Source organism: Limanda limanda, chromosome 16 (assembly GCF_963576545.1).
Source record: "Limanda limanda chromosome 16, fLimLim1.1, whole genome shotgun sequence".
Taxonomy (NCBI): Eukaryota; Metazoa; Chordata; class Actinopteri; order Pleuronectiformes; family Pleuronectidae; genus Limanda; species Limanda limanda.
The window spans coordinates 11,314,167-11,326,346 of record NC_083651.1 but is presented as its reverse complement, the minus strand read 5'-3'; the positions used below and the strand labels follow the sequence as shown (position 1 = coordinate 11,326,346).

The 12,180-nt window shown below is 43.8% G+C and overlaps 1 long non-coding RNA gene across 1 annotated transcript; it reads right to left on the bottom strand.

The window, feature by feature from the left end:
- Positions 1-2,384: 2,384 nt before the first annotated feature.
- LOC133022153 (uncharacterized) lies at positions 2,385-11,405 on the bottom strand. Its single transcript, XR_009682997.1, has 3 exons — positions 11,270-11,405; positions 4,510-4,580; positions 2,385-2,420 (listed from the first exon to the last, which is right to left on the bottom strand). It is a non-coding gene; the product is annotated as an uncharacterized LOC133022153 (long non-coding RNA).
- Between the last annotated feature and the right edge of the window lie 775 nt (positions 11,406-12,180).

The window sequence follows — 12,180 nt, the reverse complement described above, 5'->3', positions numbered from 1 at the left end:
CTCATGCAGACTTGAGGACTCCCTGATTTAAGCACGTCACACTAAGAAACAGAATCAGACTCTAAAAGGTGTTTGGTTGGAAAAAAAAAAGTCGATCCCACTGGTTTCCATTGTGGTCACTCTATTTCTTCAACTGCATTGTTTCTCCAAGATGTGCACGCTCTACAATTACCCTCAGCTGACCCCCTTGCACCAAGCAAAGCTATGGTTAAGATATCAGGCTACACATTTTCCAATCTTGTCACAATAAACAAGAGAGGACACAGAATACTTCTGAAACTGGCCCAAAAGAAGGATCCTGTTCCGATCCAGTCATAACACGCAACCTTACAACGCCAACACAGTAACAAAACATGGTCAAATGCCTGTCGTTGCACAGATGATTACACACTTGAATCAGTAAACTCCCTCAGGGCCATTGAGACGGTTAATCTCCTCCTACTGCCACCTCAACTCAACGAGGAGTTGATATGTGGGAACATCCAGCACTATCTCCATTACGGTCTATTTACGGCACGCAGCGGCAGATGGAGTCATCTCTGACTGAAGCCCAGTTGCTCCTCAAATCCAGGCCGCCACACATGTGCCAGATTCCTGCCCAGCAGAACCGGGCCCGAACCATGACTCAAACCCACAGCTCAGAGTGATCAACAACAGGCAGAGAAGTCTGCTGACATGGGGAACATTCTCTTGGACGCAAGTGAAGCCAAAGAAAAGGGCCGGGTCTGGAGCCAGTGTTGCTAAATATTCCACAAAACCAGAGATTTCCGTTTCTTTCTCCTCTTTCCCTCACTGGGCCCTTTATCCCGACCGAACTGAAACTCAATGTGGGAACTGAAATCTCTCAAAAACTATTATGAGCATGAAAAACATTCATATCTGATCGTTAAACAAGGTGTTTTACAAGGTGATTACAGTCATTCTCTCTAATCTGAAACAGTCCTTTTTCTTACATGGGCCTTTTTTGGAAACTTAGAATACAAGAATCTCCGGTAAAGCCCAGTGGAGACAGGTAGCGTGTACATTGTGACAAACCCTATAGCAATAACCCGCATTATGTGGGGATAAATGTCTGAAGATATTCATTAACTGGTTGATTTGCTTTGGAATTTGAGAGACAGTGCGGCTAAATACTTCCCTTCTCATCTGTATTTACAGAGATGAGAGATAGAGGACGGAGAAGTCTACAACAACACAGCTTTAATACTTTGGGAGAAAAGCTGATTCTCACAGCGGAGCGAGAGTGAGTAATGTTTGTTTGGAGAACGCTCTGCTGCTCTCCGTGTGGTTGGCAGTTACTGATCGCCGCCGGGCCAACCGGCAGCCTTCACATTTGCGGGAGAATTTATGATCAAGTGGTTTAAGGTTTATGTCCAAGCCTCGGAAATACCACACCAGTGCTACTGATGGAGGAGATACTTTACCTCATTACCTCAGCAGGTGCCCGGTCTGTTAGAATTTCCAGCCGTCCAAAACAAACTGCCAGAAAACATGATTTGTGTCATAACACAGATATGCTGGTGGCAGCGTTTGGTGCTGGAAATACTATGTTTACTGTTTACAAGTGCCAGGCCCTTCCACTGCCAGCCTGTCATTGTCCTGCCAAACATGTTGAGCGTTACTGATCCCACCAACACACACTGGCCGGGTTGGGGTTCTCCATAATTCCTCCAGACAGCTGGACTCAATTACTCCCACCAGAGAGAGAGCCTTGTGAGGGATGGGTTAAAGGTACGATTCTCAACCCTCTACTTCCACAGAACTTGTACGTTGACACTCCCAAAACATACATTTCAACCGAGTCACCGTGGCCACAACCGGCTGAGCCACAAGACAGAGCCAGGGTGAGGAAGCTGATTCAATAACACCTAATGGCAACTCTGAACCTCCATCAGTCAATCATGAACTCAATTATCATACCAGTGCAAAGATTGCTTTCTGGTTCTATAGTTCTTCTTCCCGTAGTTATGATTGAACGCAGCCTCGAGCGGGGCAGACATCATGTTTAGGGTTCACTGAAATGCCAGCGGTGGCCTTTCAAGCCGCACGTTCACTGAACTTATTAGTGCGGATGGATATGCAGAGCGACGAGCCACTGAGGCAGACGCCACTCGCTCACTGGCAGCTGAGCCTCAGACCTGTCACAAGTCAGCTCAACTGGTGCATCTTTCACCACCTCCTATCACATCTCAACACGCTACGTTAGACATCACCTGAACATGGGAAAACACCAATAACAGGAGTCAGGACTGTGCATGAAGAAAACAAGTGTAAAAATATCTTTTAAAATAAATGTATGCAACATCCCGTGACTCAAATTTAGACTGAATAAAAATGTCAAAAGTCTTACCAGTCCAGCGATGGGCGTGGGCAGCCTGTTAACCCTCTTGACGACACCAGGCCGGATTTTGTTGATCAGACTGTGAGCAGAAGAAGGAGACACAACATTACGGAGAGGAATGGGGTTGTAAGTGAAAGCCACTGGCCATTGGCTAGACTGGTCTAACTAGCGAGGACTGAACAAAAAAAGATGTTGCAAAACCTTGGTGTTGTGTGTTTACGACTGGGTTTAATGGCGGCCACCTGGCTCCAGTTTAGTAAATGGTCTGTGCCACACTGCGATGTAAACACACTGGGTCCCTCTGCTCCTACATACCCTCTTCTACTGAAAAGGCCCCAAACAAACAATGAATAACCACATAGCATCCCAGAAGAAGAGTGGGGATGTTTTTTTAAAGGGCAATGCGATCAAAATGGGACTTGTTTTGTTAAGCTAAAGTGGTAAAAATGTCCATAACCTTCTACTGTACTTAAGTAATAGCAGTTACATAATTACAAATACAAGGCATATAATGAGTAACAAAATATCTTCAGAATAAGGCTGCATTTATTTTTTATCTTTATTATTATTATTTTAATGATTAATGACATGTAAAACAGTGAAAATATATTTCAGAGCTTAAGACCTACAAATACTGAATAGAGTTTAATATGATAGGAGAAACAACTGATCAATAGCTGAAATAGTCCAATATATACAAAAAGCTTATAATAAGTCTTATACTTATTTATTTATTTATTATCAAAATAGATTCTAGATGAATGTTCTCTTGATTCATAGTTTAAATTCTGACTCAAGTCATAAAATGTTATCATATTGGCTCCTGACACATTGTAATAAACATGCAGATGCCCCAATGTGCCAAAAGTATCTAAATATGTGGCTGCTCAAAGTTAAAGGGACTATTTCATATTCTGCTGAATGGTTAAATCCACTGTGTAACAAAGCAATATATTCTATAGGTTGATCATTTATGTTTTGTGTGTGAAATCACAACCTGTAACGAGACAAAAAGGTGAAACTTTAGCACCATTTGCTTTTTTTTTTTTAAACTTAAAAGTTCAACGTGAGGCGAAATAATTTGTAGAAGCAGTTGGAACAGGGGATGTAAAACTTTACAGGGGAGGACATGAAGCCAGAATGCACAAGGTATTTGAGTCATTCACAACAGAAATCATAATTTCCTCAAATAACACACTCTGTAAGGAGGTAAGTGGCCAAGTAGGACATAATCATCTGGGCGATCCCCACTAAACATTACTTTCCAAGTAGTTGTGACAGGTTAACCACAACACAATGGGAACAGAGGCTGATTTCCTCTGTGAAAGTGATTTAATCGCCGTCTTCCTCTTGCTCCCGCTGAGAAAACATGGATAGCTCTGTGAACGAAAGTGTCTCTGTTGTTCTCTGAGAGGGAACAAACAGCGGAGCCAGGCTCAAATCAGCAGAACGAGGGGGCTTCATCTTTGAGCCGCTGCCAATAGAGGTTTGGAAGATTCTGCATGGCCAGCCGGCAATTACAGCTTCCTGCTGATTCGTGCAAATCCCATCACTGTGTCCGTCTAGCGCTGCCCACACACACAACTGCACAAAAGGACATTGATGCTAAACTTCGCTCTCACACATCCCCGATCTGAGAGAAGCCACAACTCCACAACTCTCAGAAGAGCATCAATGTGAAAGCCAATTCTGCGGAGATAAATTTGTTCCTCCAACTCATCAAAACTCTGGATGCACCCATGGGTAATGAGAAAGCAGGGTGCCCCGGCTCTCCGATGTGGTTTTCGGCTAGAGGCTTCCCATTCACGACACAGCTTTTCACAGCTCTCATTAAAGTAAGGGTGGCAATCTGCCCGTCCACAGATCTGTAACATCTGCTAAACAGACAACAAGGCTCCTCCTGAAATAGATCACACTTTATATTCTCAGACAGGACCACAGAGGGCAGATCTGACACTGGCAAGATCAAATAACTACATAATACAACCTCTATTGTGCCGAAACAGTGGCTCACTTCATGTGGCCGACAAACAAACAGCGCCCGGCGAGGGGTCTGCCTGGGAAATATCAGTAACACTTACGTCGGAGCGCAGACCTGGGGCAGAGCAGAGGGCTTCCATATGAATGAGTGGCTTAGGAGAGGCGCCTGGTAAAAGCAGAGTACTTACTCACACAGCAGAACTCCGTTGTCCAGTGCGGATCGGAAGTCGTTGCTCCCAAATGTTTTCTTGGTTACTGCCTGGAAAGAAAACGGATACAAAAACAGTGAGGAAAACAGCAAGAAGGGTTGGGTGAGGAGAGGAGGCGGGGGTTTGGGTTTGTGTGTGTGTGTGTGTGTGTGTGTGTGTGTGTGTGTGTGTGTGTGTGTGTGTGTGTGTGTGTGTGTGTGTGTGTGTGTGTGTGTGTGTGTGTGTGTGTTTGTGTGGTGTGGCAGGGAGGCTGGAGAAGAAAGGTAGGATGTTGAGAACAGTAGGAGAGGAAGTAAGAGGTATTTCCTCCTGCGTTCCTACAGAGTCTCAGGAACAGGGTTAAGGCGCAGACCTTCAGGTATTTCTCCTGGATTCCTGCAGAGGTTTGATTCTTCTCACTTTAACACTAAAACCACTGGTTAACGGGAATAGCGGCGCTAGAACTGTGCTAGAGCCAGTGTGCCCAAGCCGCAAGGCTATGGCAGCATCTGGAGGAGCAGAACGCTGGGTTATAGCCTCATGCCTTTCCCATGATCTCAGACCTCCACTGCAGGAACACTTAGAGCCACTATGTAGGCAAACGTACACACACACTGCATGAGGTGCAGGTACACAAACTTAAACCTGGGTATGTACAGTACACGAATGTTGACGTAACACTTGTCTGTACAATTTAATATCGACAATCTGTGTTTCAACTTAAAGACAATAATAGTTGCGTATTTTCATTTTCAAGTAAAACTGCAGGTGGTTGGCCCATTATGTTCGTGTTGATGGCCGCTCCTTAACAGAGCTTCCTGTTTTGTTTGGTTAAGAATGTTTCCACAATCAACCGCTTCACCAATCAGCACCTGAGCGTCTGATCCAACACAAACAGATGAAGTACAAAGTTAGTCTACTTCTAGAAGTTCTGCACAATCTTTTCTTTTTGTAATATTACAAAATGTCCTGGATCTGGATGTGTATAGTTAGAGATAATTACAAATGGATTCAAACAATTTCTGCATAGTAAGTGCTGTACTTCATGAGTAAATATCAAATAAGTTCCATAAAACCCCATCTTGCAATGTTTAGAAAAAGGTTTTGCATCCAAACACAAACAACTTGTTTCTTGGCCCGTGGCCAAACTACATTTCTCTGAAATCGGTTAAATTATGCACCGAGAGTCAAACAAACAAACTGGGCTGAGAAAGTTGTGACTACACAAGCAGCCACTACGTAATCGTGTTTTGCTGCAGCATTAAGTTCTGCACTAGTTGCTGTCTGAGGATGTTTATTAGAGCCTGACCAATATATGGATTTTTGGGGGCCAATGCTGAGACCTACATTAGGGAGTAGAGCAATTCCCACACGAACATATCCGCTGATGTATGTATTAAAAAGACTGAAATGATTCCTCGGACGCTGTTATCAAACCTTCATGACAAAGATGATGTCATTGAGGCCTGATATTTTACAGTTTACCGTGGACTATTGACAAATACAAAAATATACAAGAAAACAAACATTTTATATAAAATGTTAACGTTAATGCACATCTGAAATCTTTACTGTCTAAAATTAAAGTTTTTGTATTGGCGCATATCAGCAAATATAAGCGTTTGTACTAAATCTGTGAGAGGCTCATATCGACCAACTGATAACTAAGTCAGGCTCTAATGTGTATTATTTTGATAATGCTCAAAACAAAGTGATGTTGTATGCATAAGTAGATGAGTAACTATGATACGAAAAACACTATTATATGGTTTTTGGTTTTATATCTGAATTGGATAATTTATACAATCAAGTAAACAGATGAGCACACAGATTATACTGCAGGAATATAGTAAGGTGAGACATCTGTCATCAGCTTAAGTACATACAGACAGGCAGACGCACAAACAGCCAAACAAGTTGGACTGGTTGTGCCAACCAAATTGATCTAATGTGCCTTGGATGAAGTGTTTTGTCCTTTTGTCCCCGTTTTCCTTTTAAGGATAAAGGACAAAAAACTGGAGCACTTGTTTGCCCAGCTAAGTACAGGCTGTCAGCTGAGGAGGACAGGAGAAACTGGAGCAATCGGACAGATTAAGGGAAGACACTATTATTATTTTTGAAAGAAACGTACACCTGAGAACACACCCTGGGTAACCCGACATGGGCAAGGCCTCAAATACCAATCATTCCAAGAGAATTAGACCATGTTGTAATACACAAATGAGATTAAAGCTTTGACACAGTGGCTGTTTGCGGCTACAACACAATGAACAATGTGATTAAGCTGTTGTTTGGAAATACTTGTTTTTTGTTTTGTTTACTTAACACACAAAAGGTCTTCGCCAACTTCTACTTCGATAAGTAAAAAATAAAACCAGACACAAACAACACAGACAGACACACTAAGACTCACACAGCAAACTTTACAGTGCGGTGTACAGTGAGTCAGTCGCTGCCGTTGGCATATGAAATCCTGACCCCTACTGTTCTATGTATGTGGGGGCACCAGCTAGGATTCACATGCACGCAAACAAACAATACAGATGGAAAGGGCACAGCAATAAGTGTAACTTCCTCTTTCAGTGACGCTTATAAAAGGTGTTTGTTGCTTTTATGTCTTTTTCTTGTCGAAGCAACACCACCCAAACAGAATGAATGGGTTAATTAAGATATTATCTCCTGGTCCAAGTTTGTGAGGCGGGACCCGAGCTGGCACTAAGCTGGCTGTAGCAGAACACGTCTCTAGTCTCCATCCTGGACATTAGGGGTATTAACTCCCCCTCAGACCCGGCCCTCTCTCGCCCTCTCTCTCCCCTCTGTTGAATCTGCCATGTGGAATAACGACTCTAATCTGCAGCAACACACTGCTGCTCCGAAGGGGAGATTTAAGGCAGGGGCAGAGATTTCAAAAAAACAAGATTGCCTTCCTGCAAAAAAAAAGCACCCTCGCTGGCTCCCCTCAAGAATGTGCGGCTGAACGTGTGGAGTCTCATGATGACCCACCCCCTCACGTTAAGTGATCGAAACGCGGGACCTCAGAGTTCATTGCTGGCTCTCCAAGTGCTCTGATACATCTGGGAAATCCAGTATTATATTTGCAGTGAACCAAGAAAGGTAACTTGGTGGAACACAAATAATCAGAGGAATCAACAGGGTCCCTGCGTCCGTGACCACAGCTATTGTTTATTCATGCCGGGCACTGAGGCAGAGCAGTATTCAAGGTTTGTGCGGATGCAGCCCCCCCCTCCAACACAACCACCACCACAACCCACCCCTAATAATTGTTTACTAAAATTCTTTGTTCCTTCTGCGGAGGACGGGGAGCATGGGTCGTCGGAGGCCGACAGGGACGTCATCCAACTATTCCAGGGTTCTCGCTCAAGACAAATATAACACCGGGGAGGCCATTAGTAGGAGAAAAACAATAATCAGCATATCAAAATAACAGTTACACTGACATGTAACTCGGCCTTTCGTGTGAGGTCCTGCTTCGTGTGTGTGTGTGTATCTGAATGTATGTGGCCTGGTTTCTAATTGCTCCCTATGAAAACAGTTGAAATAAAAACACAGAATGTGCAGTGCCACAGTGACGTGATGAATTCTTTGTCCTATCAGAAGCTCCTGGCACAAGAAAGAACCCTGTGACGTGGGTCGTGGAAAGCAGTTCATGGCTTCTGGCTGCAGGACCAGAGTGGAAGGGTAGAAAATTAAATGAAAGGAGAGAGGTTATGGATGGAAAGTTCTGCAAATTTATTGGTGTTGGCTTCTTTTTCCTTTTCTAACTCACCTCTTGTGGCCTCTGTCCATGCAGATGGTTTTATTTTGAGGTTTTGAGATGGATATCCATCTCTGGCATTTTGTATTTGTTGCCACCCAGTAAATGGAAATGGACAGAATTTTGGTACCACAGGAGTGTAAATAAATGTTCATATACTTTATACATCGCTGTTTATAGTGTAGACTGTTTAATCAATGTTTGTCTTGGTAAAATCGAAAATTTGAAGAGAAAATATTCTCAAAAATTATTTAACCTGTAAATTTGGAGCACTTTGGTCTCTGTTTCTTTTTATAAATAAGCATCAGCTGAATTTTAAAGTTTATAAATTCTTAGTTTTTCTTATTCAAGGCAGATTCTTTGTGCCACACACTAGAATTCCAATGTACCCATACTGCCTTGTTCCTGTGGAAATGAAAATCAACACCTATCTATCTATCTATCTATCTATCTATCTATCTATCTATCTATCTATCTATCTATCTATCTATCTATCTATCTATCTATCTATCTATCTATCTATCTATCTATCTATCTATCTATCTATCTATCTATCTATCTATCTATCTATCTATCTATCTATCTATCTATCTATCTATCTATCTATCTATCTATCTATCTATCTATCTATCTATCTATCTATCTATCTATCTATCTATCTATCTATCTATCTATCTATCTATCTATCTATCTATCTATCTATCTATCATCAGTATTGGACATAATCATTAGTTGCCTCTCGAGGCCCTTGTATGAAGCATCCAGAGAAACAAACACCAAAGTGTGGATTCACATGCAAACCACATTAAGGAAGCATGGAGTTGTTCCAGTGCTACATGACTATACAATCTAAAGAAATACACAGGATCGTGTTACCTGGGATTGGCTGCTTTGTTCCAGAGAATGTAAGAAACCCAATATGGTCCCTTTCAAGCAAAGACAGGGGAGCAGGAATCAAAACTAGAGCTGACACCTTAAATACAGATTACAACCTGAGACCAGATCGATTGCTGGAATGAAGCTCTGCCTTATAAACCTGTTTTAAAAGGAGGTATTCCAAGTATTCAGGGCAACACCTCGATGAATAGAGAAAACAAAGTCTTGCCCATCGCAGAACAGAGAGAACTGGTATGATGTGTCTGACACTGTTGCCTTTGCTTGTTGACACTGAAACACACTCACACTCAACCAAGCATTCTGTAATCATTAGATCACTGATGGCATACTAATTTAGTTTTCACTCATAACGCACCACGTTTGTGTTGACAGACTGCCGCCATCTGATCCTGTGACCTGCGAGCGGCATTACCACTGCCACTTGTTCCTGCTTGTCATAACAGCCACACTTAAGGCCTCTGTGTTACATTAACAAGGACCTCTATTATTCCACTATAGGCTCTGTGGTGGCGGAGCGCAGTCCATCGGCTCTGAGGGGGGGCAGCGTTCACGGCCGCGGCGGCTAATGCAGGAATGTGTCCATGTGACAGGCTCCAGACCATTTCGTTTAGCTTTTAACAGCGGCAGCCTCACCACGCACACATGCCTCTGTTTAAAGTGCTGCGAGGCCGAGCGGCTTGTTAATCAGTCAGTGACAGAATCCACAAAAAGCCACAGAGCTCTGTCTTTGAAGGGAAACTGTGCCAGAGCAGACTGCCCCTGTATTTCCTCCACGTCAGGCCTCTCATGCATTCCCTGTAAATACAGCAGCTCCACACCTTTACCTGCTGAGCTTGTTCAGCTCTCCTCACTCTCCCATAATCGCCACACACCCGGGGCCTGAGATTATGGCCCCCACCCCCCCCCATGTCCAAGAGCTGAGCCACTACAATGGGCCAGTGTGCGAGCGTGCAGAGACACTGATGTCACATCGAAAGCATTCGGATTCACCCCTCATGAAATTAGAACAATATTTGTTTAGTTACAGCCATGCAGCAGCTCCGCGCCGCCCTGCTGGGAAGAGAATTTGTGAGATGAGGAAACATAATTTGTACCCTCTTGTAAAGAGAAAAGAAAAGAGTGAGAGTCTGGCTGAAGGCTGCATGGAAACTTTGGATAATTTGACTTTGGAGAAATAAAAGGGGCTGTTATTGAAAGAGCTGGTGAATCACTTTTTTGTGTGAGTTGCTTGCCATTTCTCATTTTGATTACCGTGTTAGAGAAGTGGGCACAGGACGTCCATAAAAATAAAGTATTTTGCCACAGACAATGAATCACCTGTTGAATCCTTTATCAAGCAAATGACACATTTTCCAGGAACATCATGTACGCTATCGCGCGGGTCTACTTAAGTTGTCTGCTCTTCTCTGACATCCTAAACAGCACTTACAAACGTTTAATCTCTTCCTCAGAAACCGTGTGAAAGTCCCATCATTTTATGAATGTGTGCTTACAGTTGCATCACGCGTCATTCAAAGCAGTTTTTCTTAATTGCTGGGTCTATGTTCCCTCGCTATTGCAACTGGAGCCTGAAAGCCTCAGGGACATATAGTGATGAGCAGGTCCAGGCAAGATCTGACAATGAACAGTAATGATGAATGGAATCTGTCATCCGAAGAGAGATCCAGAGAAGATAAGAAGGAGACACCAACTGATTTCTAGTAGTGGAAAAAAGACTGATCTCCCCACCTCCAAAAGAGGAGAGGTTAAAGGAGACAGACATGCCTCCATACATCTAAAGGTCCATGCAAGCTGCCATTATCTGGAGCCTGGGGGCAAGAAGCTGAGGATGCTTATCAGTTTACAGCCATACCTTTAAATAACTCAATCTGGGATGAACTGAAGGTAAACACTGCTTCAAGGGTGACACCAGGGCTTTCACCATTACCCTTTAATTGAAGCCTCTAAATCAAGAATCAACACAAAAGTAGCACAAAAACGGAATTCCTACAGTGATCACCAGCTGTATTTAATTTTTAGGTCATCTTGCATGGTTTTGAAATGTCTACAAAAGTGCGTAAAGGCTGTTTTAAATGTGTTTCCACTCACCTCAATCCATCTCTGCGCCTCTGAGAAGGCTTCGTCGCAGCCGACCGAGGACTGCTCACGCCACTCCATCACAGAAACGTATTGTCCGAGCTGCACCGTCGGGCCAATTCTGCTCCTAATGGCCCGATGACATGAATGAGGGCGAGTTTCAAACAGGCGGACACTAATGAAGCCACTTTAATTACTCCTCTGTAGCGCAGACACAGGAGAGAGCGCAGGTGAACTTTTAGTCATCACACTCCTCATTCATGAAAATATGTCTCCTATTGTTCTTTTGTAGCAGCTCATCAAAGGGATGAATACAAGATGGTTACAGTCATGCACTCCCTTCTTCTTCCTCTTCTTCACCGGGCGGCACCCACGTACCTACCCGCTCCTTGCACCCGTCACACCTGCGCTGCGCTCGGCCGTCCTCCACCTTTTACGCACTGGTGGTGTGGTCGGAGTGGACCCGGGGCTGGCTCAACTCACCTCGGCTGCACCGGCAGGAAATGTCCTCCTTCCTTTGTGGAGGTGTAAGAGCTGCAGGAGGTGGAGGCTGTGGTGGGTTGGACGGTTTCCCAAAGGGGGGTCCGAGGACCACCCGCAGGCCCACAGCTGAACACTGGCTTGTTATTTCCAACACTCCTGGAGGATTTCATCCGATTCCAGGTGCTTCACCGCCTCCACGAACAACAGGCGAGATGCTCAGCAGTGGGATTCTATTCACAGATCAACAAGCAGCAACAAATAATGTCCTCAGACTACAACACAGCTCCTCAGAATGACTTATAAACTACTTCAGGTCTGCTGACCACTAAACACATGGATGCCACAAACTTTCCAAGAGTCTGGACAAACTTTCCTATACTGAAAAAAGTTTCAAGTCTCTTCGCTCCTCAAATATCTTTCCTATAGCGCCACGCAGCGGT